Consider the following 27,914-nt stretch of genomic DNA (forward strand, 5'->3'; position numbering starts at 1 on the left):
GTGTTTTCCATCAGGCTCCCCAGCTCTGTTACCTTTCATGATGATCAGAGCCTTCGTACTTCCTTTGTCTACCACTGGTCAAAGACTGATCTCAAATCTTTTATTTATATTAACTTATGATAACTTAAATGCTTAAGGATTCAGGAGGATTTTATGTTTTAGTAGAATTCAAATGCTTGCCTGAAATCATTAAGTTCCAGAAACATAATTTTCAATATCCCTGGGTAAAATCTTTTGGAGATTCTGGTTTGCAGACTTTTGGCCCAAGAAATCTTACCACGTGAGGTTAGAAAAAGTAAACCACTGAGAGTCATAGACCCTCAAGGTTCTGCTCCTCATTCAGCTTGCTATGTGACCTGGTCTAATCATGGAGATTGTTCTGGGCCTTGGTTACTCCCCTAATAGAGAGGGTGGACTTGGTATCCTGGCGGCTCAGATCCTCTTTAGGGTGCTCTCTTTCCTCACCGTACACTGGCCAACTCTGAACGTGGAGCTGTAAAGTCCCTTTTTGTATGACTATCAGCCCTTGGAGAATGTCACCATGTGTCTAACTTCTCCAAAGGGAACCCCTGCCACTGCTTTCTCTTACTCTGAACCAGGAACAAGTTACCCACACCCTACCCAGCCAATGGGCCATACGGCCACAAGAGCTGTTGTTGGTGCCTTATAATAGGCTGGAATATGTCTGTCCCCACCCAGGTTGCTGCATCCCTTAAACCTGCTCCAATCAGTCTCCCATCTCCACCTTTTCATGGAAGTTGCTCAAGTCAAAGTACTAATGACTTCCATGGTGCCAAATCCGAGCCACTACTCAGTCTTCATCTAACTTGTTTATCAGGAGCATTTGACACATATAATGACTCACTTCTCATTGGACTATTCTCTTCACTTGGGTCTTAGGACAACAGAATCAAATGGCTCTCCTGCTACCTTCCTAGAGGCATCTTTTCAGGGTCTCTCTATGAGATCTCTTGCCGTTTGCTGAACTCAACATGTTGGGGCAACTTCCCCATGCAAGGACTCAGTTCTAGGTGCTCTCTACATGGTTCTACTCTGTCTCAAAGCTTTAAATACCAGCTATGGGCTGTTAATTAACTGTGAAATTTCTAGTTCCATCTCAGAGCTCTTTGTCAAACTGCTGATTCCTACGAGCAATGCTTACTTGACATCTCCACTCAGAAATCCAACAGGCATCTCAGACTTAGCATGTCCAGTAGCTTACTCTTGATTCCATCCCTAGTCCTGCACTTTCTGTATTCTTTCCCATCTTTGTAAATGGAACCTTCATCCTTCCAGTAGCTTAAGCCAGAAATCTTGGAGTCCCATTGAGTCCTTGCTTCTTCTCACACTGCATTCCAGTGCCTCATCCAGTCCTTTCTGAGTTACTTTCTAGATGTGTCCTTGGTCGCCCCTCTTCTCACCTTCTTCATTGCCTCTGGACTTCGGCCATAGCTGCCTCCTACTCAGTCTCCCTGCTTCTATTCTTGTTTGAATCCAAATGCTACACAGCATACAGAGCAATCCTTATAAAACTTCTGTCAATTCATGGCACTTCTCTGATAAAACTCTCCTCTGACTTGCTACAGTGCACTCAGAATAACATGCCCACCTCTGATGTTGCGGCTCCTGACCCATCTCTCGTCCTTCTATTCCACCCTCTCCGTGCATCACCCTGCTCCAGCCACACTGGCCTCCTTGCTCTTCTCAACACCTCACATGCCTTCCCCCCTTGGGTCCTCCTGCTTTTCCTTTCTCAGGAACACTTCCCCCAGCTACCTCACCATTTGTTCCATCATCCCAAACCAGCCTCTGCTCAGAGGGGACCTCCCCAGAGAGGCCTTCCTGGACCATCTTATATAAAAGAGTGCCTTTCATCACTCTCCAGCCCCTTTATCTGCTCTATTTTTCTTCTAAATACTTCTCACCCCCTACATGTTATGTATCCGCTTATTCATTTATGGTCTGTCACACCTCACTAGATGTAAGCTTTAGGAGAGATGGAACTGGATTTTCTGTTTACTGTTGTTTCCCGGCATCTGGAACAAAGCTTGACATGTAGAATTTGCCCTATAAATACTTACCGAAAGAGAGCCGAGCTCTTTCCCTTTTCTCTCAAAGTCGGCTCTCACATACAACTTATATGCAGACTCAAACATATACACAACACCACCGTTCTCACATACCCTCTGATACACTTGCCCTTTATCACTCTCTTATTTACACACCTACAAGGTTTCCACAAAGTCCCCCGCATGTGACTCCCCCTAACACCAGGTGAAACATAAGACCAGCTCACAGGGTCTACTGACATAGAAGATGGTCAAAATAAAATTTGAAATCTGTGTGGAGAATGCAATAGAGCATACAGAAAATTTTAACAAGTCTTCATAAGGACTTCAACGCCGTACAGTAGGCTCTGGTAGCTACCTGTGTACGCAGACTCAGGTTCATATATACACTCTCACGCCCCATATGCACATTCACACACATTTACTGTCACATATGTACATACACAGACATGTACCTACTCACTTGATCGTACCCACTGAAAACTCCTACACCTGTGAGCTTTTCCCCACAGAAACCTACATGCTGCACACACACGCCTAGACACCCAGCTTTGCCTTGTGTACACATCATCGTGCTAACATACTCAAACACACTTACACCTTAAAGAGATACTCACACTCTCTTGCTGCCTCTCCATCTCCACATACTGACACACAGGAACGACTCACAAACTCTTGCCAACTTATTATCCACATGCATAATCACAGAAACACCTAGTCTAGCGCTCTTAGACACTCCAGCCTATATTTGCACCACATTTACTAGAACACTCAAGTCCATTTGTGGGTACGAACACACACACACATACTTTAAGAACCAATCTAAAATGCCACATCCTGTTGTTATGGCAAAAAAAGCCCTCCAACTGCCTGGGAAAGTACAAGGACACATGGAGACAGAAGCCCAGAAGCAACTCTATGGAGGGTGGGCCATGTGATTATGAAAATGGTACTTAGAATGGAGGTCCTTCCTTCCTACTTCTTTGAGAAAATCAATGGTGTCAGATGAGACCTCCCCACACTTCCTGTGGGATGCTTAAAATATACATTTATTTGCGTTTACACCTCCTTTCTCCCAGGCTCATAGGCTGTGGTCTCTTTTCTGCGTGTGGACATCCTCCACCAGTGCTGTTGACCTCATGCTCTCCCACCTCAACCCAGACACTGTATTTTCAGACTCTCTCTCCCTCTTGGCTCCTTCCTTTCAGATGAAGAAAGTACTCAAATGTCTTCTGTAGTAAGAAAACCCTCCCTCAGCCATTTATTTCCCTCTAGTTGCTTCCCTCTTTCATCTTCAGAGCCAAGCTCCTCAAAAGAATTCTTTTAAAAAAGAGTGGATATATGTATATGTATAACTAATTCACTTTGCTGTACACTGAAACTAACTCAACATTGTAAATCAACTATAAATAAAAATTTTTTAAAAATAAAAAAATAGCAGATATTGTTTTTTTAAGAAAATAATTTTCTACACTTGCTGTCTCCACTTCTTTACCTATCACCATTCAGTCGCTGCCACCAAGACCCTCCTTATCTATTGACTGGCACTGCCTCCAGCAAAGTCACCGTCGTCCACTCTGTTGATAAATGCAGTGGATACTTTGGCATCCTCGGTGACATTGACTTGCTTTCCTTCTGTTGCGATTCTCTTTTGATCTCTGATCATACTTCCTTCAGCGGCTTTTGCAGCCTTATATTTCTCTTCTTACCCCTTATATCTTCTTATTTCCCCAGAGTCCTTGTCCTGGATCTTATCTTTTCCCCTCTATTCAGTCTGCATACACTTGAAATCATCTACTCTCACAGGTTCAACTACTGCCCAGAGCTGTTCTTTGTATTTCAGACCCATGTATTAAAACTTCGCTAAGAACCTCCACCCAGATATGTCTCAAGCACCTGAAATTGTACTGAACTTAGTATATCTCCCCCAAACCCTGCTCTTCTAATCCATACTCTCTATGCCCTTGTATGACACTGCTAGGTGCTTCTCCTCCCAAAGCCAAGCATCTGGCCATCATCGTAGACTATTTCTCACTCTCCTGGACCCAGTTAGTTAACAAGTCCTTGAGATTCCATATATTCTCCATCTCTCAAAATTTTTATTGTTCTCAAATATTTTTCATTGCCTCCTTTCCCATCCAAAAAATCCAGAAGCATGTTATCTCCCACCCACCTATTCAAATTATCTTGTACCTAACCTTCCTGGTCATGGTATTTGTCATCTTTAAACTCTTCAGTACTTTCTTTAGCCCACAGGGTAAATTTTGTATCCAAACAAAAACTCTTGCCTCGCTTTTTGTTCTGCTGTCCCCTCCCCTTTGTACCTCCTTAGTTTTGGCCAGATGGGTATTTCTGAATTTCTCTGATAATTCCAGGCTGTTCAAGCCTCCAAGACTTGAGTCATGCTGCCTAGAATGCCCTTGCTCTCTGTTCCCTCCTTGGCTTCACCCGACGGGTAGTTGGTCATCTGGTCATCTTTAAAGACTCAACAGTCTCTGCCTCCTTGCTGTCTTTACTGACCATTTTCACCCCTTTCTCCTTTGCTCCCCTACTTGATCCTGGACAGGCTTCTATCGCTGCAGCTATAATATTGAGTACCATTAGGGTAGGTCCGTCTCCATATTGAGTACCATTAGTGTAGGTCTGTCTCCTTACCAGATTGAAGGTTAAGGAAGGCACCTGGACACCTTGGACAGCACCATATTGCATGTATCTGCGCTCAGTCAATTGTGTGTTAACAACCTACTTGGTGCTGTTATAGATGAAGTACTAAGTACACAAAGGCTATGGGAGCACCAAAGAGGGAGTAACTAACACTGCCCTCTGAGATGTAGCCAAAGCAGTGTTGCTGATTCTCAAACTATGGACTGAATCCAGCAGAAACACACTTTGGTTGACACATACAGCGTTTGGAAGAAAACTAGATAAGTTCCTAATTTACTGCAGGCCTACTACTCCCTTTAATTACATCTAATGCCTTCACATATTTTTGTTACCTGCCTGGTTCCTGAATGCTTTTAAGTTCATGGCCCCTAATTTAGACAGAGACAAGATTTGGGGCATAGAAAGAACAGAAAAGGGCCCTCCTCTATTATATAGTGGTTAAAAGAGGAGATATTTTGGAATCAAATGGACTGTGTTTGAATCACTCACTTACCAGCTACATTAGACAATTTAATTCACAATTACATTAGATAATTTAATTCACCGTTCTGGGCCTTGGTTTTCTTCCATTGTCAACATAAGGATATTAAAGGTGCCTAAATCACTGCGTTGATATGAGGACTAAATAAGTAAATGCACTTAAAGCACTAGAACAGGGCACTCAATTAATGTTAGCTATTATTTGTTATTATTCATTGGGCAGAGGAAATCACAGGGGCAAAGGCCTCAGGGTTTGAAAGCACATTGCATGCTTGGGGAAAATTAAGAAACTAAATGAGGATGGAGTATAAGATGAATGGGTGGAAAGAGCTGGAGATAAGACCTCATTGTTTTGCTAATATTAAGCCAAAGGCAGAAAGCAAAATAGGCACTCAATATATCTTAGTAGGGAGAGTAGATGATTGAATGAATGGATAAATGTTCCCAAGGCTCTCATTGACTGGAGAGTCTGGTTACCATGTGGCCTGGATAAGAATGAAAGGGATTCATTCATGGTTCATGTTTTGAATTCCTCTTGTGTGCCAGGCACTGTACTAGGTACTTATAAGATATCATTGAACAAAACAAAGATCTCTGCCCTCCTGGACCTTACATTCTAGCAGGGTAAGACAGGAAATAAATAGTATGCACAACAATTAAGTAAATTTGTAATATATTGGAATACAGTGAATGCCGTACATCTTCGCTGCTGTGGGGATTAGACTGGGTGGCAAAGGTAGTGGCAGGGATCCTCTTTGGATGCTATGGGTTGGTCCAGGAGAGGGTAATGGTTGGTAACTGTATCACAGGGGGAGAAGGATCAGGTGGGCCAAGGGGTTGGAGTTGGGGGGGCAGGCAGCTTTATTAAATAGGGTGGCAGGTGTAGGCTGCTTAGAGAAAGGATATTTGAGCAAAGATGTGAAGTAGGTAAAGAGTTAGCTAAGTGGGTAAATGTGGGAAGAGCACCCTAGGCAGAGAGAAATGCTAATGCAAAGGTCCTGGGGCAGGAGCATGTTGTGTGTGTTTGAGAAGCAGTAAGGAGGCCTGAGGGGCTGGAGTGGAGCGAGGGAGGGGAGAATAGCAGGAGGACAAAGAGGTGGGAGGAACTGGACCATGGAAGGCCCGGAGTGTCATCATAAGGACCATGTCTGTCACTCTGGAGAAATAAGGAGTCATTGTAGGGTCTTGAGCCAAGGAGTGGCGTGGTCTAACTTCTTTTTTTAAAAGGGTCCCTCAACTTTTGCATAGAAATTGGGACTGTGTGTGGCAAGAGTAAAAGCAGAGTCTTGCTAGGAGTCAGGTGAGAGATGAAGATGGTACAGAATGAGAACATTCCTTAGGGCTTGGGAGCTCAGGAAGGAAATAAAGTTGAAGTGACCACTAATTTGTGACAGTGAATGGGTCCAACAAATTCAGCTGGGTCTCCGGTCTACACAGTTCTGATCCTTTGCTTTGACTGTTTCTCTTCTAGAATGACCCCAACTCTCCAACCACTTATCAGTTTACAAAAAATAATAATGATATCTGTCACAATAGCAACAACACGGATCTGAGAGCACCTAATATTTATGTAGCGTCTAGTATGAGCTAAGCATGGTTTGAAGTGCATTACTTATATTAAACATTTAAAAGTATGAGTTGGGTTCTATTCTTACCCTACTTACAGGCTAGTGAATTGCCCACAGTCACACAAGTAATAAATGGCAGAGCCAAGTTTGATTCTAGGCTGTACAACTCGAAGACCCAGACCCTTTGCCACTATTCTGTGCTATTGCCCAAGTCATAAAAATGTAAATTCAAGGACTTTTGCCTGCTGTTCATTCTTTATTCTATAAATATTTTTTTAAGTTCCTTGCTGTCACCAGCTCCTGTAAAGTGGATCAGGCATAGGAGTAGGCAATTAAGGGTTTGGGGATGATTTTTGAAGAGGCCACTTACATGAATTCATTAGTGTCTATCTTTAGATTTTTGTATCCTCAGTTTTTAATTGTGCAAATATTTTATGAGTTTTTTTCCAATATTATTTAAGCTATCTTTGTATTTTCTTTCTCTGAAGAGATATACACAGTTTTTAGGACATGAAAGTCCAACTGAATTGTTACTGTTCTTCTTGTTGTTGTTATTATAAAAAGAATTAATTTTGCTTTGTACTTCTACAAACAAGAATGTCTTGGTATCTTCTTGGATTTCTGTAGGGAAAAATTTTATTACAAATTTCAAACCAAAACACCTCAGAGAATCCTAAGGACCCTACCATTTAGTTACTCGTTTCTTGTGAAAACTGCAGTCTTTAATTTTTTAATATAATTATTAAAGGCATGGAAGAGTGCTTAGAGTACCTCTAATGGGTTAAATTAATAACACTAATTTAATCTTATAAATTCCAGTTTTTTTTCCTGTGCATTGTAGGATCTTTAGCAGCATCCCTGGCCGATACTCACTAGATGATAGTACCACCCCGCTCAGTTGTGACAACCAAATACTATGTCTTGTGACTACATTTTTCTGACTCTTGTATCCAGGGATGGAATTATTAGGCAGTCAATAATTATTTATTTATTGGATGAATAAATTAATTAACTAATAATGGCAGATCTTGGTTCTGGCGCTGCCTGTGAGTTTGTACCATTTACTTATGCTCTTCGAGATTCACTTTTGTCATTATAATAATATCTACCTCATCATGTTAAGAATAAATGTAATAATTTGTGTTAAGTTTCTTGTACATAGTAGGAGCTCAATATATATAAGTAGATGGAGGCCACCTCTTCTAAACCTGATCTCATCCCCTCTCAACTAACGTCACCATTTTCTTGATCCTGGTCTAACTCAGGGAGTGGAAGACAGCCTCAAATTCTCCCTAATCACACTTGAAGGATGAGATTCTGATAATGAATGAAAGATGAATTTGTCATAATGGGGTTTCATTTTCATGTTGCTAGGTTTGAAAGCAATTTTAAAGGAAAAAAAATCATGTGTCCTAAATGGTGAATGATCTTCAGCAAGCAATCTGTCCAGCATGAGAAAGATTTCTTTTGCAATTTGACAGCTGATGTATAATCAGGTTCTGCCGGGCTGCTCCCCTAAGCCCCTCCCCACAGCTCTCCATGGGGCTCAGTGAACACCCTATGGAAGAAGAAAGCCCAGGCTTTTTATTACATGCATTTCTGATTTCCCAGAAGTTTCTCAACAGAGGAGGACTTGCAGATGCCTTCCAGATGTTGCTTTATCTTGTGGGAGAGAAATGCTTTCTCCAAGTGTTTTCAGGTTTATGCTTGGTAGAATGATAGAGCTGGCATATTATTTCCTTTCTTGTTATCCTTTATTCATTCAATAAACATTAATTTAGCAACTACTATCTTGGGGACTGTGATTGCAATGACAAACAACATAGTTTCTACCACTAAAACTCCCAATTCAATAAGGGATATAGAACAAATAAGCAGACTATTGTGATAAAGATTGGTTGCTGCTCTGAAAGGAAGGGCACAGGTGATGCAGGAACCCAGAGGATGGGTGCTGACAGCATTCTGTGCTGGAGTCAGGGAGGGCTTCCTGAAAGAGGTGTCGGGAAGGATAACCACTCCTTAGACAGACAGGGGAGTAAGAGGTATTTTAGGCAGAAGGAACTGCATCTGAGAAGAGGTAAAGTAGCCTAGCATGCAAAGGAAATAGCAAATTATTCAGGAGAGGAGTTTTATGTGCCAGTCAGAGGGGGTTAGTAAATGAGGACAAAGAGGTGGACAGGATCCAGATCATGAAAATCTTAGATGTCATATTTAGGAGGTTAAGCTCATTTTAAGGCTGTGGGGACCATAGAAAATTTTAAGCAATGATGCATTCCAGTCCTAAAAGACTGGACAAGGAATCAAGCCTACCAGTTAGATGTGGAATTGAGTGCAGTGGCAGCCTGCTGATGAACAGACACACTCCTACCCAGGATCCCCATCCCCTTGGTTACCTTGCAGCCGGGTGTAGCCATGTGACAGAGCCCTAGCCAAAGAGATACAAACCCAAATCATGGAAGGAGCTCTAGAAAAGCATTTAAAAGGGACAAAACTTAGATTCTTTGTCTTTTTTCTCTTCTTCCACCATGGATGTTGGACATGAAATCCTAAGTTACAGCATCCATCTCGAGACCATGAGACAACAAGCAGGTGCTGAAAGACAAGAGATCCCAGAGACATTATCTGGACATTCTTGAATTGTTGACCCTGCACCAGCATCCATTTACTCTAGATTTCCTGGTCGTGAGAAAAATTAACTTTTCAGAGTGTGAGCAATGTTTAACTCAGGAATTCCTGTTTGGTACAAATGCCTTTGATAGCCACCAGCTTAATCTCAGCCCCCAACATGATTCTCTGTTCTTCTCACCTACCACATAAGACATGAATCCTCTCCTTAGTGCCTCACTAGGGGTCCTGTGGCCTGTTGATCATCTTCAGGATGGACAACCATCTTTCTTCTGGCTCTGGTTCTGGAAGGCTCTCTTCCTTCCACCCACCCGCCTTCCTTTTCTTTCTTCCTTCCTCCCATTTATATTTTCTTTTGCAATCTTCATATTTTTTTTTAATTTCAATTGTTTCAAAACCTCAAAAATTCTCTCTCCTGATATTGTCTCTCACCATTGTTTGAAAATGAGAACTTCTGTTAATTAAAAGTCAATATTTTAAAAAGTAAAAAGGCAAGGCACAGAGTGAGAATAAATAAATGGATGATAGATAGATAGATTGATAGATTGATAGATAGAAATAAAGAACTTGTATTCTAAGTATATAAAGAACTCTTACACAGTGCTAAGAAAAAGATAAATAGCATAATTCTTAAATGGGCAAGATATTTTAAAAGGTGCTTTACAAAAGAGGGTGTACAAATGATTATTAGACCTATGAATGAAACGATACACAATCTCATTAGTAAAGGTTTTCCTCATTTATTCTTTTTTAGAATTTGAATTCATTTATAAGTGAACAAAAACATACATTCTTTCTTTTTTATGGAATTCTTCAACAGCATTTATTTTATGTAAAACAACTCAGAAGTATTTATTAATTATTATAATCAGTTTTTATTCTTTAAAAAATAAATTCGAAGGATAGCATACACACAGAAAAGTGTACATAGCATAAATTGAGTGAATTTGCACATTGTGAATACACCTTGTAATTCCACCCAGATTAAACAATAAAACATCACCAGTACCCAAGAAACCTGCCTGTACCACAGCCTCTGACAACTCACTCCCTATCAAGGCAACTGTGGTCTCACTTATATATCCACAGATTAGGTTTGCCCTTTTTTATTTTAGTTAAATGGAATTGTTCCGAATATACTCTATCATCTGTCACCTATCTACCTACCCTTAGTCTGTGCCGGGCCTTTTTACTTTTTTTTTAAATGCTGTCTAATTAACAGAAGTTTTAATTTTAACTTGATCAAATTATCCAATTTTTTCCTTTAACATTAGTTTCTTTGTATCTACTTTGACAAAACTCTGCCTATCTTAATGTCACGAATATATCTCTTATGTTATCTTCTAGATTCTTTATTTTCTCTTTCACGTTGAGATTTGCTCTCCATTTATTGATTTTTAAATGATTAAAATTTTATCCAGTAAAATAAATTTACTCAGTTGCAAATTATTCAGTTCAATTCAATTGTAATTTATTCAATTATAACTTATTGAATTGAATTTTATTCAACTATCATTTTTTGCAAGTTTTTATTTAAACAGCTTTGATGTAGTATAATTTACATATGATAAAACGAATGCATTTAAAGCGTATGAATTTACATATGATAAAATGAATGCATTTTCATAAGCTTTGACCTATGTGTATACCAATGAAACTATCACAGAAGTCAAGAAAATAAACATATAGATTATCTCCAAAAGTTTATTAATGCCGTTTGTCATCCCTCCCTCCTTCACCTCTCCACCTTACACCCTCCCCCAGCCAACCACTGATCTTCTTTCTGCCCTACACATTAGTGTGCATTTTCCAGAGGTTTATATAAATTAAATCAACTGTATGTACCTAATTTTGTCTGTCTTGGTTTTTTTTGTTTGTTTTTTTCGGTACGCGGGCCTCTCACTGTTGTGGCCTCTCCCGTTGCGGAGCACAGGCTCCGGACGCGCAGCTTCAGCGGCCATGGCTCACGGGCCCAGCCGCTCCGCGGCATGTGGGATCTCCCCGGACCAGGGTACGAATCTGTGTCCCCTGCATCGGCAGGTGGACTCTCAACCACTGTGCCACCAGGGAAGCCCCATTATTATGTGTATCTTATTATGTGTATCTTAATTTATATTTCCTTTATGACCACTGATACACACTATTTTATACGCTTATTTGCCATCCATATATTTTTGATAGACTATCTACTAAGTCATCTGCTCATTTATTGAGCTATTCTATTATTATTAATGAGTACTGAGTTCTTTATGTATTACAAGTCTCTTATCAGATATGTAATTTGCTAATATTTACTTCCAGTCAGTCATTTGTCTTTCCATTGTTCTAAAAAGTATCTTTTGAAGAGCAGGACTTCTTAATTTTAATAAAATTCAATTTATCAATATATTTTTTTTTTTTTTGCGGAACGCGGGCCTCTCACTGGTGTGGCCCCTCCCGTTGCGGAGCACAGGCTCCAGACACGCAGGCTCAGCGGCCATGGCTCACGGGCCCAGCTGCTCCGCGGCATGTGGGATCTTCCCGGACCGGGGCACGAACCCGTGTCCCCTGCATCAGCAGGCGGACTCTCAACCACTGCGCCACCAGGGAAGCCCAATTAATCAATATTTTATTTTGTGGATCATGATTTTAGTTTGTATCTAAGAAATCTTTTCCTCACCCAAGATCACAAATAATCTTTTCTATGTTTTCTTCCAGAAATGTTACCATTTTAGGTTTTACATTTAGGTCTATGATTCTCTTAGAGTTAATTTTACATGATGCAAAGCATAAATGTAAGCTCAGATATAGATGGTGGATGATAGATTGATCAACCATTGCTCTTGCAGTGAAAAAATATAGTTGTATATCGTATATAGTTGAAAAAACCCATAAACTCTATCCACTGAGTTGTTTTTGCACCTTTGTCAAAAATTAATTGACCATGTAAGTGTGGGTATATTTGTGAAAAATCTCCATTGGTCCATTGATCTATTTGTCTATCTTTACACCAGCATCTATCTTGATTCATATAGCCTTAGAATAAATCTTGGAATCAAATAGTTTCAATCCTTTGTACTTTTTCAACTGCTTTTGGCTATTTTTAGTTCTTTGTATCTCTATATGAACGTTAGAATCAGCTACAAAAAAAAAACTGGGGACAATTTTTATTGGGATTGTGTTGTATCTACAGATCAGTTTGGGGAAAAAACTAACATCTTTTTGAGTTATTGGGTTTTTCAATCTATGACACATCTCTTCATTTATTTAGACCCTCTTTTGCAAGGTTTTATAGTCTCCCATGTATGTGGATTTATCCCTTTGCTAGGTTTATCCCTAAGTACTTTTGATGTCATTAAAATGGTATTGTTTCCATAATTTCACTTTTTGATTGTTCTTTGTTCGTGTATAGGAACGCCACTGATTTTGTGTATTGGTGGCGTATCCTGCAGCACTGCTAGATTCACGTATTTGTTCTGGTAGTTTTGTAGAGTCTGTGTGATTTTTTTAATGTAGATGATCATGTCATCATTGAATTCAGGCGTTTTACTTCTTTCTCTTTGGGATTCCTTTTATTTCCTTTCCTCGCCTTCTTACACTGACTAGAATTTTCAATCTAATGTTGAGTATAAGCGTTGAGAGTGGACAGCTTTATCTTGTTTTTGATCTTAGTGGGAAATCGTTTAGTCTTTTAGTATTAAACGTTCCTTGTAGGTTTCCAGTAGGTACTCATTGTTGGGTTAAGGAAATTCCTTTTTATTCCTAGTTCACTGGGAGTTTTTTTTTTTTAATCAAGAATGGATATTGAATTTTACAATGCTTTTTCTTCTTTTTTTTAAAATGATCATATAATGTTTCATTTTTAGTCTGTTAATATGGTGAATTACTTTGGTTTTCAGATGTTTAAGGACAGCTGATTAGCAAGTTTGAATTTATCTGCAACTCATGAGTAGTAGTTTCCTATTACTGCTTATCAAGTTACCCAAACTTAGTGACTTAAAACAGCAAAATGTATCCTCTCACAGTTCCGGATGTCAAAAGTCCAAAATGAATCTTAAAGGACTAAAATCAAGGTGTCAGTAGGCCTGGTTCCTTCTGGAGGGTCCAAGGAGGACACTGGTCCTTGCCTCTTCAGCTTCCAGAGGCTGCTGGCTTATCTTGGCTCCTGGCTACATCACTCCACTCTCTGCTTCTGTTGTCACGTCACTTTCTCCTTTGTCTCTGACCCTCCTGTGTCCCTCTTATGAGGATCACTGAGAGCACAGCGGGGCCCCCCAGAATAATTCAGGATAAACTCCCCATCTCAAGATCCTTAACTTAATCATATCTGCAAAGTCCCTTTTTGCCAGATAAATTAACATTCACAGGTTCCGAGGATTAGAACATGGAAGTATCTGGGGGGCCATTATTCAATTTACTACATTATGTAACATACCATATTCACAGATTGGAGATTAAGCCATAAACGTCTTTGGGGGGGCCATTATTCTGCCTACCACTCTCCTTTGCCTACAGTTGTTCCTTCCGAACATACCAACAGACAGATATTGGAAGTTCTGTATCTACTCTTCATACCTCTTAACTCTTCTCTCATATTTTTCAACTCTTCGTCTTATTGCCCCATAGTCTTAGGCTAATTACTTGGTTCAGTCTTTTAGCTCATTAACTGAATCTTCAGCCCTTCATATTCTGTCATTTATTTATTAATATATTTTTTCTAATTATCCTATTTGTAAGTTCTGGAACTATGGTTCTATTTCATAGCAGATGGTTTTTTAATCTCCCTAAGGATATTAACTCTATTTATTCTGAAGTACTTTCTCTATATCCTCAATTGTACTTGGGGTTTTTCTTGCGGGGGGGGGGACAAACTATTCAGTCTGGTGCCTCTTTCAAGGTGCGTGTTTATTCCAATATTTGATGATTGTTCTTGGTCAGTAACTTAAGGCTAGACTGAACACTAGAGTGGAAGCTATTATACACTTTATTCGATTGGCTGCCTATCTTCGTTTACCTGTCAATGAATCTAAATTCATTACAAACATTACAAAAGCATTTAATGAGTGATGACAAAGGAAGGGAAGGGTGAATATATAAAGTTTTTGTGCTTTAACATCCGAGTGTCATATCTTGTTTCTCTGGACACAGAACATGTTAAGTCTCCCAAGTTAAACCTACACTTCCGACTACTTTGTTGGAGACCTTGACAGGAACTGACTTTTTCAAAAATGAAATGTTCTCTGTGTTTGTACGTATATTCTTACAGATTTACCTCAGACTATACGTTTATTTCTCCAGTGCCAACACTTATGCTAGGAGCCCTTCCAAGAAAAATTATTCCCTTTGTTTTTATATTAGTTCTCAAGGCTTTTTCTCACGGGCAAAAGCCATTGCCGCCAGATGTTCAAAATGGAGGAGGGAGAGAAGTTCAGTGTGCGCAGCTGTTTCCAATTTAGTCCTTTAAATAATTTATCTGATGATTTCCTCATGTTCCCTCTAGACCTTTGTATATGTTCACTCTTAGCTCGGCATTTCTTTGGAGTTTCTACGGGAGAATTAGCTTTAACATCAGTAGTTGCTTCTCCTCAGAGTTGACTTTTTCTGTACTTGTTTCTTCTTTAGACCAATCCAATATGCCTTATTTTTCTTTCCCTTTGATGTTTTGTTTTTGGTGTTCTGATTTATAATCACAGCTGGAATTGCTGGGTCATCAAGTATGTTCATCTTTGTCTATAATAGATATTGTCATATTGTTCACCAAAGTGTTTGAAACAATTTTCAACCTCACCACAGCATATGAGTTCCCATTTATCCACATCCTCACAATACTTAGTATTATCATATTTTTAAAATTTTGCTTAACTGGTAGGTATGAAAGGGTATCTCGTATGTTTAATTTTCATTTCCCTGAATATTGGTGAAATAGAGTATCTTTTCATATTTTTTGGGGTATTTTGTTATTTCCTCTGTAAATTAACATTTTATTGGTTAATTTATCTTTTTGTTGCTAAGGGATTTCTTATATGTTCTAGTTAGTAATTCTTACTGATCATATTGAATTGCAGGTATCTTCTACCAATTTGTGGTCTGTCTTTATACTTATTTACATAAGCTTTGATTTATAAAATTATTGATTTTAATGTAGTATAAGGTAACTTTTCTTTATGCTCTATGTTTTTGTGTTTTATTAAAATAAAACTTTGCTACCATAAGTTTATATAGATAGCCTCCTCAATTTTTTTTAAAAGATTAAAAAGATTGCTTGTTATATTTAGGTCTTGAGTTTGCCTGGAATATAATTTTATATATGAATGAGTTAGGAATCCATTTTCCCCCTATACATAATCAAATAGCCCCACATCTTTCACTCAGTAAACTTTCCTTTTTCCACTGGTCTGCAATGCCTATTTTATTTATTTATTTATTTATTTATTTATTTATTTTGCGGTACACGGGCCTCTCACTGTCGCGGCCTCTCCCGTTGCGGAGCACAAGCTCCGGACGCGCAGGCTCAGCGGCCACGGCTCACGGGCCCAGCCGCTCCGCGGCGTGTAGGATCTTCCCGGACCGGGGCACGAACCCGTGTCCCCTGCATCAGCAGGCGGACTCTCAACCACTGCGCCACCAGGGAAGCCCTGCAATGCCTATTTTAATTTATTAAGTTTCTATTTATGCAGTTTTGTTTCCAGGCTCTTTATCCTAGTCTATTGTTTGATTTGTCTATTCCTCTTAAAAGCCATGTTTTAAAAATATTATGTATTTAGAGAATTTATTTTTGATATTTGATAGGGCATGTCCCCTCACCAGATTTTTCCCTCTCAGAAAGAAATTGGCTATTTTGGGCCCATCAATTTTCCAAATAAACTTTAGAATCAATTTGTTAAAGTCCACAAATAACCCTGTTGGGATTTTAACTAGAATTATTTGAACATTTACACATATTTGGGCATAAGAGACGGCGTTGTAATCTTAATGCTATCAGGATACACAGGCTATTTTCCCATTTTTGTATGTAATTTACACAAACCACCACACGGCTTGTGGGATCTTTGTTCCCTGACCAGGGATTGAACAGGGGCCCTCGGCAGTGAAAGCGCAGAGTCTTAACCACTGGACCACCAGGGAAGTCCCTATACAATGTTTTATAACAATACTACGTCATAATATTCATCATAAAGGTCTTGCACACTTTCTTTAGATTTTTTTTTCTCTGTGTATCTAATCGTTTTTCTGCCTTGTAAATAACCATTATCTAATTAACCATTTGTTGCTGGTGTATAGGAAAACAAATACCTTTTGTATGATTATTTTATGTCCAGACAACTTGGAAAATGTGCTTATTATAATTTGCTCGTAGATTCTCTTGGATTTTCTACATATGCAACCATAGTATCTGGGAATTAGGAAAGTTTTCAACCCTAATATTTTTTGTTTCTTTTCTAGTTCTGCTAATAAGACCTCAGTGCAATGCCATACAGGCTGAGTGCTGTAGGACTCTAGGGAACACCATTTATGTAGTAATGCACCTTGAGCAATGCAGCAGTACTGTGCGCTGACGAGGACCTCCGATAGAAGCAGTACTAGCAGACAGCCCTGTTATATTTCTGATGTGATAGGGCACGAGATTCTAATGTTTTGCCTGATAATTATGACAATTTCTGCAGGTTTTATAGAGATACACTTTATGAAATAAAGTTCTCTTCTAATTTAATTGCTAAGAAATTTTGGCCCTATGCGTATTCGTTTTTATCCACTGTGTTTTCATTCCCTATTGAGAAAATCGTATGATTTTTCTCTATAATCTCTAAATATGGTGAATTTCAATAATGATCTAATATTAAGTTCATGCATTCTGGGGTAAACCCAACTTTATCAAGATTGCTAAGATATTTTGATAATTTTTGGCCTCTAAGTTCATAACTGTGATAAACCTGTCGTTTTATTTTCAAAGAATCATTGTTGGGTATTGGTATAAAAGTCTTATTAGTCATATATAGTAAAACTATAGTGTTGTCTAAATACTCTTTGATTTGTCTATGATAATTTCCATAATATTGGAATTCTGTTTCTTAATTTTTTTCGTAGAACTCACCTGTAAATCTGTTTATGGTGGTATTTTTTTTAAACTCATATTCAATTTCCTTAATGATATTGGTCTATTCTGATTTTTTTCCTTTGTGTTAGTTTTAGTAAGCTATGTTTTCTTTGTGCTTAGGAAGTTGTCCATGTAATAAAATTTAAAAAGCTATTTTAAAATAGCATTCTTTCACTTATCTTTTGAATCTTCACTCGCTGTCTCTCTTTTCTACTCCATCCTCATGTTATTTATTTAGCCCTTATTTCTTGTTTGTATGACAAATCATGCCAGGTTATCTATTTTATTAGTTTATCTGTTTTATTAGTCTAAAAAAAACTATTAGCATTATTTCCTGTCCATTTTAATTTTTTTTTCTATTTATTGTTATATTCTTATCTTTGTTATCCCCCTATTTGATTTTCTTTGTTTTAATCCCATTTTATCTTACTCTAAATTCTTAGGTGAATTTTTATCTCATCAATTTTCAGATTTTTAGCACAATTTTTATAAAACATGAGTTTTGTTCTAATTGTGACTTCATTTGTATCCCATAAAGTGTGATATGTATTATGTACATTGTTCTAGTCCTTGCTCTTTCTTGAAATACTTAACTTTTAAAATTTTCTAATTTAAACTGCATTGCATTAAGAAATGTGATGCATGTGATAATAATTTTTGGAAATTTGTTGAGACTAGCCTTATGATCTGGTAGTTATTAATTTTTATAAATATTGACTATATGCTCAAGAAGAATGTATATTCTTTGAGTTGGCGTCAAGGGTCTCAGTACTCTTAGATCAAGCTTGTCAATTATGTTGCTCAAATTATTTGTCAGTGGTGTTGTACTATTCTTTTATATACTCAGCTTTTTTGTCTGCCTTTTCTTGGAATACCAAGAACGGTGTATTAAAATATCCTCCTCTTGTTCACTATAATTTGATTTTTTTCAATTTAAGTTTGAATTCTGTTTATTTTTCTGTCATAAATTATGTATGTATGTATATATGTACATGTATGTAATATGCATGTAGCTATGTAACATGCATACAATTTTGGAATTATCAAATTCTTCCAGTTTATTTTTGTTTGTTTTCGTTTTTGTTTTGCGGTACGTGGGCCTCTCACTGTTGTGGCCTCTCCCATTGTGGAGCACAGGCTCCAGACGCGCAGGCTCAGAGGCCATGGCTCACAAGCCCAGCCGCTCCGCGGCATGTGGGATCTTCCCAGACCGGGGCACGAACCCGCGACCCCTGCATCGGTGGACCCTCAACCACTGTGCCACCAGGGAAGCCCTTCCAGTTTATTTTTTATCATCACATAGTGATCCTTTTTATTACCACAAAGCTTTGGTTTTAAGGTTATTTTAAAAATTCTGATATTACTATAATGTACAAATTTTCTTTTTTCCAGAATTTACCCTGATACATCTTTATTCTAATTATTTTACTTTCAACCTTTGTTTGCACTTATCTTTTAAATACACATCTCTTGCAAAACACATGTAACTGAGTGCATTAGTTTGTTAAGGCTGCTATAACTGTACCGTAAAAAGTACCATAAACTGGATGACTTAAATATAGAAATTTATAGTCTCACAGTTCTGAAGGCTAGAAGTCTGAGACGAGGTGTCAGCAGCTTTTGTTCTTTCTGAGGTCTGTGAAGAAGAGTCTGTTCCATGCCTCTACCCTAGCTTCTGGTTATTTGAAGACAATTTTTGGCAGTCCTTGGCTTACAGAAGCATTACCTTGATTTCTGCCTTAACCTTCACATGTGTGCTCCCTGTGTGTGTGTCTCTGAGTCCATATTTACCCTTTTTCTAAGAACACCAGTCATATTGGATGTGGGGTCTGCTCTACTTCTGGGTGACCTCACCTTAACTATTTACACCTGCAATGACCCTATTTCCAAATAAGATCACATTTTGAGGTACTAAGGATTAGTACTTTAACATATGAATTTGGGGAGTGGGGAGACACAATTCCACCCATGACACCAAGTTATAAAAATCCTATATATATATATTTACATGTGTATATAATACTACACATGATTATCTTATATACAATAATGTAAATATCTTGTATATAGATACAGTATATACATAGTATATAAATATTATATATTTGTATATTCATATATATGTGAAATTACATCTACTTTGCTTTCTGTTTTATCTATTTTATAGTTATTTTTCTCTTTTCCTGACTTCTTTTTTTTTAAACATCTTTATTGGACTATAATTGCTTTACAATATTGTGTTAATTTCTGCTGTATAACAAAGTGAATCAGCTATATGTATACATATATCCCCATATCCCCTCCCACTTGTGTCTCCCTCCCACCCTCCCTATCCCACCCCTCTAGGTGGTCACAAAGCACGGAGCTGATCTCTCTGTGCTATGCGGCTGCTTCCCACTAGCTATTTTACATTTGGTAGTATATGTATGTCCTGACTTGTTTTTAATTTATCAAATAGTTTTTTGTTTGTTTGTTTGTTTTTTCTTAGTTACACACTGTTGCTATTCTCTTTGTATTAATCATTAAAATTTAATTAAGTGTACAATCTCCTACAGAATTATACAAGGAACTTAGAAGAATTTCGCTATCATATGAGTATATTATTTTTATTATTATCCAGTATATTGTTATTTCCAAGTTGCCTTTAATACACTTCCAAGTTAGTTGTTGTTATTATTATCATTGTTTCATATAGATAATACTTCTAAAATTCTCTACCACATTTATCTCTTAAATTGCTCACTACTCCTTCTCGTATCTAAGTCCTTCCTCTGGACCCAAGTTTCTTCTTCCTGACATATGTCTTTCTGACATTCGTTAGTAAGGAACTTTTAGTAATAAACTGACTCTTTTTATCCTGGTAAATAATAAGCTATTAATTTTAAATTGAAGCTATTTTTCTCTCTGTCTTTCCTTTTTTCCTGCTTTAGCAAATTTCCTCTATTTTTGTGTTCTTCAGTATTATAACAATGTGTTCAGATGTGGATTTTAAAAAAATTTATCCTGATTGGTATTCATTGTTTCCTAAATCTGAAAACATGATTCCTTTATCAGTTATGGAAAATTTTACCCTTTATATCTTCAACAGTTGCCACATGCTCCATTCTCTCAATTTCTTCCCTAGAAATCTGATTCAATATGTCTTGTAAATTTCTATTTACTCTCTATGCCTTACGTGTTCTCTCTCTTTTACTCTCTGGGTTGCATTCTGAAAATCTCCTAATATTTATTCCATTTCAAAAATTTGTCTATTCTCTTTTTAAAACCATTTACTAAACTGCTAATAACAATAAGTATATCTTTTTTATTTTTTATTGGAGTATGGTTGATTTAAATTGTTGTGTTAGTTTCAGGTGTACAGCAAAGTGAATCAGATATACATATACATGTATCCACTCAATTTAGATTTTTTGACATATACACTCTACTATATATAAAATAGATAACTAATAAGGACTTACTGTATAGCACAGGGAACTTTACTCAGTACTCTGTAATGGCCTATATGGGAAAAGTATATCTTATTTATAAGAAGATCTGTTTTGTTCTTTGTCAACCCTACTTTGTATTTTTTATTGTATATTGTTCATTTCGTCTATTTTCAATTCAGCTTTTACTTTTCTATGTGTATATATATATTCTGAATCAAATAATTCTATTTGCTGAGGTTATTGTGGTTCTAATTCTGGTGTTTATTCTTTCTGCTGCATCTTTCTCTCTGATTTGATTTTCTCATGCTTTCCTTCTTGAACTTGGCTATCTTCTTCAGTACATCTCCAGCTTTCAAAACCCTGTGAAGCTTAAATTGAAGGCATTTCTTTCCTGAGAGATTTTCATTTGTTATTGAGAGGGACCCTGATGTGCTTGGGGTGTCTCAGAACCTCAATTCCTCCTAATGGGCAGCCCAGGAGTATAAATATACAGGGGAGATGTTTTCCCTCCCGAAGCCCATGCTGCAACAGGTGCTTACCCTTGCAGTCTCCTTTGTTACAGGAGATATTTTTTTCCTAACACACTATTTACCCACAGTGTAGCCTCTTGAGGGTTCCAGGTTTGTGCAGAGTTTCAGTTGCAAGAAGAAAACAAAGACCTTGTTTTCTTCTGCGACAGCCACTAAAACTCAAACCTCTTGGTTAATAAGCATAGCAAATGCTCCCAGGATCGACTCTACATGGGTGGCAGCTTACAACTTGAATTTTCACATCTCCCTCTGTTTCAGATCCCTGGAGATTTATCCTTCTTTCTCAGAAGCTCAGCTATGCATTTAAAAGAACGCTTATAATATTTTATCCATCATTTCCAAGTATTTTTTTTTTATTCAGGAGTTTTTCTAAAAGTTTCTCAGATAGTCAGAAGTAGAGATATTCTGACTTCTTTCTATATTTTAAATATACATCAAAAGTGGCCCACTGATGGCATCCTTTTACATTTTCCAGTGCTGTTCAGTATTTACTGTCTTTTATAATACCTTTTCTATCATCCAAAGGGATTTTTATGCAAAAGGTATAAAAAGCAGGTGAATTCAGTCTACTATCTTGACCCAGTTTTTGAACTGGGTCTTGAAGATTGAGTGGGTCCTTGCCAGGTAGAAATGGAGACCAAGGCAAGGCAGTTATGAAAACACATAATTTCTTTAGGTAACAATGAAAAATTAAATACAGCTTGAAAGCACTATCCATTAGGACAGAGAGACAAGATACATCTAAAAGTTAGGTAGGTTTAGATGTTATTAAAAAGGGTCTTACCTGATACAATAGGAGTCTGGGTTCTGCCATATAATTCAGCAAAACTAGTTGTCAGTTATTTATTAGTTACTACTTGGTAGGCAGTGTACTGGAGATTTTACAGATGGTATTCTTATCATCCTCATTTTATAAATAAAATGGGCAAAATGGGATTTAGTTTCCTAGGGTTACACAGATCCCAAGGGGGTGGAGCCTGACTACAGAGCTCATGAATTCGATTAATTTCTTCAGTGTTCCCCAATAAACAAACATAAGTTGGTAAACCATTTTAAGACAAAAGTGAAGGACGAAGACTGGTTACTTAGGAAGGTTATTCTGGTGCTCACCTAGAGTGAAGAATGAAGGAAAGACACACCTTAGCACTCTTAGCTGCTTCTCAGCTTAGAGAAGAAACCTGAAAACCAGAGGGAAGGACAAAGGAAGGGCTTGCAGGTCATTGTAAAGGCCTGTACCTCTTCTTGAGACGGGAAGCCACCTGAGCGTTCTAGCAGAGGAGTGAAATCCTTAGGAATTTTTAACGAAACACTGTCATGACTATATGAAGAAAGGATTAAGAAAGGGTTAAAGCAGAGAAGTATGCATTCCTGCATACTCTGTTACCTTTATTTATAAGGATAGGATACTTGGGCCTCCCTGGTTGATAGCAGAGGTGAGAAGTACAAGACAGTTCAAAGACACCAGCTCTTGGAAGACAAGCTAGGCAGAGTAGTCCATGGGTGACCATATTCTCTTTCTGAAGAGAAAAGGAGGTGAGGACAGATCTTGGTGAGGTGGAAAAATGGGAGGAATAATACGGGCAGGGAGCACCAATGATAGGATGTAAGTCACATTCCCTTCGGTTAACATTTATACCCCTCCTTAAGAAAATCTCCAGAGAAATGGGAAAGAGACAAGGGCTTTGCCACATGGAAACATTCCATGCAAATGAGAAATGATTGACAACACCATATTCATATTACACATATGCTCTCTCATTTGATACTTCAAACAACGCTGAGAGACAAATGTTGTTACTCTCAATTTATAGATAGGAAACTGAAGCTCAGAGATGTTATGTAACTTTCCTGAAGCCAACCACTACTGACTGGCAGAGATGGAATTCAGAGTTTTATGGCCCTAAAAGGTGTCCTTTTGAGGACACCATGCTGGGAAGAAAAATTTGTCTTAATCAAGGTGAGAATTATTCTGCAGTGCATTGGAACTCAGAGGGGAGCCCAAGGAAATAGCAGTAGCAGCTCAGACAAACACATCCTGGAGGTGGCTTTTAATTTCTCTAATGTTTTCAAGTATGTCACTCCTGGGATAACTCTCACTGGTGCTGGCGACAGTTCCTCCTTCCAGAATTCAAGTTTAGTTCTAATTCTTGAAGCCTCTTTTTCCTCCCGTGGGTCAGAAACCAGAGCTCCTGAGGGCGCCCCAACCTGTTCTCATCAAGGCAGCTCTGCATGCCCCAGGGGCTTATGTTATTCTAAACCCTCACCTGCCCTTGCTGCTTCCTAATGATGGAACCTGCTGATATCACACCAGGGGAGATGCATTTAGGGGGCGTCCCAGGGCTCTATTACGCAGCTCTGCTTTTGTAGCCGGCAGTGTGGGGGCAGGGATATGGAAATATCTTCCTTTCCATCACCGTGGGCAATGTGTGTGTGTGTGTGTGTGTGTGTGTGTGTGTGTGTGAGAGAGAGAGAGAGAGAGACAGAGAGAGAGAGAGAGACAGAGAGAGAGAACTGGTTCCTCTACTTCTCCAGATAAAAATACCCAACTACCTTCTCTTCTGTTTCTCTTTGTTCTAAAACGTAGAGTTCACCGTCTTGTGCATAGAGGAATCAGATTGATGTAAAAATTCATGGGTCCAGAGAATCAGACAAGAGGATATTCAAGGAAGAAAGGAGTGGGAAAGAGTCTAAAAGAAAGACAAACACACCAAATTCCATCAGTGGATGCTATAAATAAAGCCAGACAGATGTCAGGTCATATATAAGGTTGATCACTTCCTGCCAACTTGATAGGTTCAATTTACATTACTAAGTTCTTGTTTTATGTTGGGTTTGGGATATTAAGGTTTTTTCCTACCTTTTGAGGTAGTCATTGTTAGCTGCCTTTTACGAATGAGGAAAGTGACATTTCCAAAGATTAAATGATGTGTCCAAGTTCATTCAGCTCTCAGTATCAGAGGCAGGATTCTAACCCAAGCCTTTCTAAGAATCTAGGACTCTTTCCACCACGTTACCCTACTTCCTTTTCCAAGAGTGGCTAGGAATTGGAATCCAGTAGAGAAAATGAGATCCTGTGGAAGGAAAAAGGGCACAGAAAAATGAGTTGTGTTCACTTATCTCTGCATCCATGTTGACTATAGATCTGGCACAAGGTACTCATTAGCCGTCTCTACTTCGTGCTTTTGCTCACGCGCCCTGACGTCATACTGTGTAATTGCTCCCAGAGATCCTATTCTGCTCTCCTTCTGGTCCCCTCTCCAGTTTGCAAGGCCCTTAGAATTCAATTCTATTCATCAGGAAAACAGGAAGTGGCCCAATGTGCTGGTCTCTGAAACACCAGGGAAAATAAATAAGGCCACAGCTTAGGAGGAAAAAGGGAAAGAGGTGAGATCAGGATCAGATCTAGGGTTCGGGGGCTATGTCACATTGGCTGGCAGGCACATAATGGGATGTATTCACTTATTCAACCAATATCTGTGACTATATACTAAGCCCCAGGCATTATTCTTTTTGCTAGGGATATAACTAGTGAAATAATAAAGTATCTCTTCCACACAGAGTTTATACTCTAGTGGGGGGAGTTATACAATAAACAAATAAACAACAATAGTATGTCAGCTGGCAACAAGTGCAAAGGTGGAAAATAAAGCAAGTAACAGGATGACAAGAGAGTGAGGGGAGTTGTCATTTTAGGGTGTTTGGAGGAGACCTCTATGGAGAAACGTCATATGAGCAGAGAACCCAATGAGGTGAGAGTGAGTCGCGTGGTTATCTGGGGGAAGAGTGTTCTGGTGGAGGAAACAGCCAGGGCCCGGGCCGTGATGTGGATGCACACTTAGTGTATTCAAGGAACAGCAAAGAGCCCCGTGTGCGGAGGGCTCAGGGAGAAAGCAGGGGGCCAGAAACATTTAGGACCTGAGGCCAATTGTAAGGTTTGGGGTTTTCATGAGTGCTAGGGGAAGCCATTTTGAGGGTTTTAGGCTGAGAAGTGAGATATTCTGACATGTTTTAAAAGCATCTCTCTGGTAGCTGTATAGAGAATAGATGATGCGGACAAAGCCTGAAGTGGGAGGACCAATTCGGAGGCGTCAGCATATTCCAGGAGAGAGGCGATGGTGACTGTGACCTAGGTCTTATGAGTAGGAGTATTGGAAAATGTTTGGATTGTGGATATATTGTGAAGTCAGAGCTAACTGAATTTCCAGACATATTGGATATGAGGTATGGGATGAAGTGTAAGGAATGACTCCGACCATTTGGCCTGAGTAGCCGGAATAATGGAGTTCCCGGTTACTGGGGTGTTGAAGACTGGGGGCAAAGGTCAGGAATTCAATTTTGGACACGTGACCCTTGAAATGATTATTAACTAAATGAGTGGAAAGGCTGACTAGGCTTGGATATATGAGTCCGGAGAGGAGAGAGGAGGTCCAGCGTAGATTTACAGCTGGAAATGTGTACCACTGGGAAACACTAGCTAAAGCCTGAAATGAAATGAACTGAGATCATCCAAGAAATGATTGTTGCTAGAGAGGAGGTCAAGGTCTGGGTCCTGCAGCATAAAACTGGCATTTAATCACCAGGAAGTTAGGAGAAATCAGCAAAGGATATTAAGAGTAACTGGTGAGTTATCAGAGATATAGAGGAAACAAATTTTAAAATGTATTTGCACTGAACTGACCTATTCCGACATCCTGAGGACTGGAACCTGACATGATGGAAGGACAGCACTCTTGGTTTGGGGATTAGTGTCTCCAGGGTTGACGTAGCACCTGTTTCCATGTGGCTTCAGAAAACAAGTGGCATGGCAGCAGAAGAACAAGAGTAAAGCCCAGGAGGGATTTCAACTGACAGTGGATTGTGAACCCATGTGAGACATCCTTTCAAGAACACCTAAAATAATTAGGGACTAGCTTGAAGGGACCCATGTAGGGTAATCAAGCCTCTGAAGACTTAGTTTGAGAATAAAATAGAAGTGTGATGAAACTCTGAAATTGTAAATTAAGAGAGATTTCATTACCAAAAATGTTTAAATTTTCTGCATATTTTTAAAAATGAAAGAATGTCAAAAGAAAACAATCTGCAAAAAATTGCAAACCTATTAAAGAAAAGGATTATTTTTTTAACCATACCAAAAGCTCTACACAGGAAAAACACCAATGACCCAGTTTGAAAAATGAGCAAAGATAGCAACATACAGTTGTAGAAAAAGAACTATAAATGGCCAATCAATGAGAAGAGGGAAGCTAAATCTCTTTCATAATTAAAAAATGCAAATTTAAACAATGAGATATCATTTGCCGCCTTTCAAGTGTACAAATATTAGAAGGATTGATAATATTCACTTTTGTCAAGGGTACAGAGAAACAGACTTTCACATAATGGTGGTGGAAGTATATATTGTTGCATTTTAATGGAGCAATTTGTTAATATCAATTAAAATTTTTAAATAACTTTTTAGTTTTAGAATTGTTTTGGATTTACAGAAAAATTAAGAAAATGGTACAGAGTTCTCATATGCCCTGCACCCACTTTCCCTTATTATTGACATCTTACGTTACTAAGGTATATTTATCACAATTGGTGAACAAATATTGATCCATTATCATTAACTAAAGTCATTACTTCACTGAGATTTCCTTAGTTTTTACCTAATATGCCTCTTCTGGTCCAGGATACATCCAGGACATCACATTATATTTATATTTACATAATATTTATATAATGTCTTCCTAGGCTCCTCTTGGCTATGAAGTTTCTCTGAATTTCCTTGTTTTTGAAATGACCTTGGTAGTATTTTGTAGACTGCCTCTCAATTGATTTTCTGATGTTTTTCTCATGTTTTGACTGGGATGATGAGTTCCTGGGAGGAAAACCAGAGGTAAAACGCCATTCTCATTACATCATATCAAGGGTACATACTAGCATCATGAATTCTCACTTCAAGATGTTAACCTTGATCATCTGGTAAAGGCAGTGTTTGTCAGGTTTCTCCCCTGTATTCTTTTTTCCCTCTTTGCATACTGTGCTTTTTGGAAGGAAATCACCATGTATGGTCCACACTTAAGGAGTGGAGAGATGCTCCAACTCCTTGAGGGTGGATTATCTGTGTAAGTTATTTGGAGTTCTTCTGTGTGGGTGATGTATCTCTTCTCCCTCACTTACCTATTCATTAATTTATTACATCAGTGTGCATTCATACATTTTTATTTTATACTTCGAGTAAAATTATTATCTTATTTTGTTGTTCAAATTGTTCCAGGTTTTCCTTTGGGAGCCCTTTCAATATGCTCCCATGTCCCTTTTACATCCTCCATCATTGTACTTTTATGGAAAAAAAAAAAAGCACTTTCTTATTTTTCTGGAACTACAAGATGCCCCAGAGTCATCTTGTAAATTCACTGCCCCAGTCTTAGAATCAGCCACTTCTCTAAGAGCACTGGTTCCTTTTATTAGAAAATGTTATTAAAAACCAA

Source organism: Monodon monoceros, unplaced genomic scaffold (assembly GCF_005190385.1).
Source record: "Monodon monoceros isolate NGI ecotype Baffin Bay Population unplaced genomic scaffold, NGI_Narwhal_1 Super_Scaffold_6, whole genome shotgun sequence".
Taxonomy (NCBI): Eukaryota; Metazoa; Chordata; class Mammalia; order Artiodactyla; family Monodontidae; genus Monodon; species Monodon monoceros.